General features: G+C 37.0%; 1 pseudogene; it reads left to right on the forward strand.

Moving 5' to 3' along the window:
* Nucleotides 1-1,934: 1,934 nt before the first annotated feature.
* LOC136063480 (receptor-like kinase TMK4) lies at nt 1,935-5,349 on the forward strand (annotated as a pseudogene).
* Nucleotides 5,350-5,984: the final 635 nt, after the last annotated feature.

Below are 5,984 nucleotides of genomic sequence, written 5' to 3' on the forward strand. Positions count from 1 at the left end.
TTAAAAATTAAAAAGTAACAAAAAAAAATTAAAATCCAAAAAATATATCAATTTAGATCTGTATTCATCTTCAACAAGAACACTAAGGAACACAAACCCAGATTTTAGACATAAGAACACATGCCCAGATTTTCTCACATTTTCTTGCCCTTTCTTGTCAACCAAACGTAAGAACACAAACACAAACACAAATCGATCTCCAGCAAGAACACAAACACAAAACCAACAGCAGATCTTCTTAGATTTTCTCATACCAAAAAACTCAGATTTTCTCAAACCACAAAACCCAGATATACAAAATCACAACTCAAACCCAGATTTTCTCATTTTTCCGAGAAACCAACACAAAATCAACTTAAACCAAACACAAACTGATCTCCAGCAAGAACACAAACATAAACCCAACAATAGATCTAGAGCAACCCACAAATATCACCTAGAAAACAAATTAACCCATAAATTTCAGAACTAGAAAAATTTGAAACAAACAAAGACCATTAGAGCAAAATCCCTTCAAACCCAACCGATCCTTGTAACTTCCCAATACAAACAAACCCATATGAAATTGAGAATCCAAACCCATGTAAAACTAAAACCATGATCGAAGATCTGAGATTTTGAACCTAAGAAGCCGAGTCTTCAAGTGGAGGTGTCGAAGTCTTCGATTTCAGCGTGTTTGGCCGCCTTCACTGGTCCATAAAGCTCCATCGTTGAAGAGAGCCCAAGTTTGAGATTCGATCTAGATGAAGTCCCATTCTCAAGCACTCAATCAGTTAAGGAAAATAGAAAGATCAAAGACCCATAAATCCATAAACCCGAACCAACCACCAAAAAACAAACCCAGAAAACTAAAATACCATAAATGAAAATCGGCTTCTGTGTGAGAGAGAGAGAGAGAGAGAGAGAGAGAGAGAGAGAGAGAACATATGAATGTTCTTTGGAAGAACTTATTCTTCCAAAAAATCTAATTAAAAACCTGCATGTGGCATCCAACCCATCGATTAGTGCTTGGCAATTGGGAATTGGGAGATGTACCCACGCGTGGCAGCTGATGCTGATGGGTGTTTTTTTTTTTTTTTTTTTTTTTTTTGAAACTGTGTTTTTTCTTTCTTTGTTCTTGGATCTGGAATTATGTTCATTTTGATCTTCTTCAAGCTATACTTTGATCTTAGGGTTTGGTTTTTTTTTTTTTTTTTTATTTTTTTTTTATTTTTTATTTCTGGGTTTATGTAATTGGGTTTAAGTTTGTGTTCTTGTTGTTCTTGTTCAAGACACACTTAAATCTCAATTCATAAAATTTTTAATTTTTTATTCTGTTTTTAATTTTTTTATTTAGTTAAAATTAATAAATTATTTTTTTTAATTTATATGCTGACGTGGCATTTTTTAATGTCAAAAAATATTTTTTATTATTAATTAGGCCACGTGGACATTAAACAAATATTATTTATTATTGCCGTTTGTCACGTCAGCAATATCCGTTTCTGATGTAACGGCAAGGACCAAAACGGAACCGTTTTTCAGGATAGGGACTAAAAACGGTAAAAATAAAATTTATGGACTAAAATAGAAATTGCCTAAAAATGTAAGGACTAAAATGTGCTTTTCGCCTTAAAATGACGGTGACGTTTTACTATTTTATATATTTCAAGGTCAGCTAGCTGCCAGTGCCAACTACTAACCATGACAATTTTTTGTTTTTTGTTTAGAAAAATTCTAACAGTAACTTGGCCTTCCAACACGGCTCACATGTCTCTCCTTCTTGGGTACAAAAAATAAAAAAAGTCCTTACCTTTGAACATCAACACTGCCAGACTTCAAACCCATCTCTCTCTCTCTCTCTCTCTCTCTCTTAATCTCAAATGGTTCGGCTGATCTATCTCTACCACCTTCATTTCTCCTTTCTAACTCTTTCATTGCGATGACTCGCAGCCATGGCCAAGCTCCTGCCTCCTTCGCCCGCCCCAAGCGGCTGGTCGCCACCACAGACTCTGCAAGTGGAAAAACGTTAACTGCGACGGAAGCAACCGTGTCACCTCCATCACTTACTTCCAGTCTCTCACAGGATTCTTCCTTCCGATCTGGCACTCTCACCCAACTCACCACTCTTCTCTCCAAGGAACTCTTTCTCTGGACCTCTCCCCTCCCTTGCCAACCTCACTTCTCTTCAAAAACTCTACCTTGACAAAACAATTTCACCCATTCCTTCAGGTTTCTTCCAAGGACTCACAAGCTTACAAATCTTAACCTTGAGCCAAAACCTTGTCTTGCACCTTGGACCATCTCCACCGAGTTGACTCAGGCCACTAGTTAGTCACTTTCTATGCTAGCAATGCAAACATTATTGGGTCTTTACCAGATATCTTTGGTTCCTTCCCGAGTCTTCAGGATCTCCGACTTTTTACAAAATCTCAATGGCACTTACCTAAATCCTTTGGGGAATCCGGGATTCAAAACCTCTTGGCTCAACACCACAAAATGGCTTTCGGGTACCATGAGTGTTGTCTCGATGACCACTTGTCCCAAGTGTGGCTACATAAGAACCAGTTCACTGGTCCCATCCAGACTTGTCAAACTGTACAAGTTTGTTTGATCTTCAACTCAGAGACAACCAGTTTACAGGCCTCATCCCAGCCTCACTGATGTCAATTCCCTCATTGAGAAACGTTTCCTTGGATAACAATGTCCTCCAAGGGTCTTACCCACAGTTCCCATCTAGCGTGACCAATCACACTCTTGAGGTATCATAGCTTCTTTAAGAACACCCCAGGTCCTTGTTGTCCCTAGTGACCACATTGCTCGAAATCGCTTCGGCTTTTGGGTATCCAATCAAGCTAGCCAATTCTTGGACAGGTAACAATGCTTGTACTGGCTGGACTTTCATTAACTGCGATTCACAGGGGAATATTATCACTATCAATTTCGCTAAGCAGCAATTCGTTGGGACGATCTCGCCTGTCTTTGCAAAACTCCATCGTTGAGGAATTTGTATCTGAATGATAACAATTTGACGGGTTCCATTCCGGATGCTCTCACCAACATGACAAGCCTTCGGTTCTCGACGTTTCGAACAATAACCTTACTGGGTTGATACCGAAATTTGGAGATTCCGTGAAGCTAACTACGACCGGTAATCCTTTGATTGGGAAGAATACTCCTAGCTCTGGAAGTGGAGGGAGTAATTGTCAGGTTCGATGGCACATCGCCTAGTGGCAATACGACTGTAATGGGGTCGAGTGGTACTTCCATCTCGCCTGGGATGATTGCTAGTATAGTTATTGCTGTGATCATATTTCTTGTGGTCATGTTATTGGTCTCGATTAAATGTTATTTTAGTAGAAGGCACAGGCACCAACAATTTCATCGAAGATTGAAGTAGTGGAGAATCCTGAAAGTAGAAGTGTACGGAATATTGAAATTTCGATTGAAGTTCTAAAACAGGCGACCAACAATTTCAATGAAGATAACATTTTGGGTAGGGGAGGTTTTGGAGTTGTCTACAAAGGAGAATACCATGATGGGACCAAGGTTGCTGTGAAAAGGATGGAATCTGCTGCAATGGGTAGCAAAGGAATCAATGAATTTCAGGCGGAGATTTCAGTCCTTAATAAAGTGAGGCATAGACATTTGGTTTCTCTTTTAGGATGTTGTATCAATGAGAACGAGAGACTTTTGGTATATGAGTATATGCCACAGGGGTCGTTAACACAACATTTGTTTGATTTGGGTGAGAATGGGTCTCTCTTACTTGGAAGCAGAGGATTCAAATAGCAATGGATGTGGCACGCGGAATGGAATATTTGCATAGTTTGCTCCACAAATTTTCATTCATAGAGATTTAAAACCTTCCAACATACTTCTTGGAATGTATGAGGCAAGGTTGCAGATTTTGGTTTGGTTAAAATTGCGCCTGATGGGAAGAACTCTGTATCACGCGATTAGCTGGGACATTTGGTTATCTTGCGCCAGAATATGGAGGTAACAAAGCCTAAGATTTTATGTTCTTGTGTCTTAGTTGAATATTGATAGATCTGGGTCCGTTTGGATAGCAGTTGCTAAAGTTGCTGAAAACTGATTGTTGCTGAAAACACTGTAGCAAAATAATTTTTAAATGTGTAAATAGTGTTGTGGGCCCACTTTTATATTAATATTGCGTGAACAGTGCATGAACAGTGCGTGAACGTATTTTGTCAAGTCAAAATGCCCAAAAGGAAAATATGAGTAAATGCTAACTCCGTTTTTTGCATTTCATTAATAAGGTGTTATGCATTCAACTGCAATCCAATAGTCACTTAGCATCAATCATGAGTAGTATCAGTTGATGTCGTCGAAGCTTTTCTGATACTAAGTCAGTCAACTGACTTTATTTGTGTATAAATAATTTGTAAATAACCTCTCATCCTGTCATTGACGAAGAGTGTTATAGTATTTAGGCATTCGCATCCGTTTGAAGGCAAAATTTTAGCATAGTCTTAGAATTAGAAAAAATATTGAATTCAAATCTACTTTTTTAACAATCAAAGTACACTTATATTACTTATACATACTATTTTATATTCTTCTACATTCTAAACTTCTATTTTGCTAACTTATTAACTCAATTTCAAAATAATATATCTAAACATAATAAAATAAATATATCTCAAAGTTATATATTCTTCCATCTTTCTTATCTATTTTTAGCTTGTTTTCATAAAATATCATATATATTTTTTGTTTATCCAATGTACTTGTCCACATGCAATTCTATGGGCTCATGCAATATCTAAAAGTAAATTGCTATGTAGCGTATTCAAAAAAAATTTGTTATCATATATCTGTTTAACATTCCTCATGATGCAGATGTATTTTGGGACCAAGTTATGTTGACACTAGTGCTTCACCATGAATAATTATTTTTTAGTTAGATGTCACTAGTCTGAACCATTGCAAGTCATCTTGATGAGTTCTTTTCCCTTGTCAATAGCTACAGGAAGAGTGACCACCAAAGCGGATGTATATGCATTTGGAGTGGTTTTGATGCAGCTGATTACTGGTAGAAAAGCAGTAGATGATAATTTGCCAGGATGAGAACCCTCATCTGTGTCACATGGTTTTGTAAGATTCTAAACAACAAGGAGCGCATCCCCATGGCCATTGATCAAACTATTAACCCTGATGAGGAGCCATGGAGAGCATATAAGAGTGGCTGAGCTTGCAGGACATTGCACTACTCACAGGCCATACCAAAGGCCGAATATGGCATGTAGTCAACATCTTAAGCCCTCTTGTAGGCAGTGGAAACCAACATGTCATAAATTAGAGCACAAATTTCCCACTTTTCATGGAGTGAGGACATCTATGCTTTGACCAACACATGAGCCTTCCTTTGCAAAGATGGCAAACGATGTAAACCAACAACTCTAGGATCTAAGCATCTATAAACATGTAAATTCTTTGTGAAAGAGCCAAAGACATGTTTTTCTTTGTGTTTTAATCTTTGTGCAAGTAATTTTTACAGTAGAGAGGAATTATTATATATAGTACTCTCGAAGAAACTGAGAATTCAACCTTTTATATTTTGCATTGCATGCATTTTCATTAGACACTCGGCCAACCGAGGTCATACAAAATGTCTGGTAGACATTGGTAATTGAGATTCTCAGACTGTTTAAAACAGTATTTTAACGATTTGGTCTTATTTGCTTTCACTTGGTCATCTAAAACTAAACCTTTTCTCTTCACAACTTATCAAATTTCAGTTAAACCAGAACTTTGATTCCAAATCTTTCATTTCAATTAAGGTAATCTCATAATATTTTATTGTATTTACATCAATAAATCATGTAGACTCTATCTTTAAGTTTGGAATTGGGGTTTTTACAAGTTTTGATATTGAGCTCAAGTTTTTATTTATTTTTTATTTTTTAATTTCTTTTTGTCAAATGTTGTACATAATGGGGTTGTTCCCTTTGGTTTTAAATTTTTTTGGACAAATTTATGGA

Source organism: Quercus suber, unplaced genomic scaffold (assembly GCF_002906115.3).
Source record: "Quercus suber isolate HL8 unplaced genomic scaffold, Cork oak 2.0 scaffold_533, whole genome shotgun sequence".
Taxonomy (NCBI): Eukaryota; Viridiplantae; Streptophyta; class Magnoliopsida; order Fagales; family Fagaceae; genus Quercus; species Quercus suber.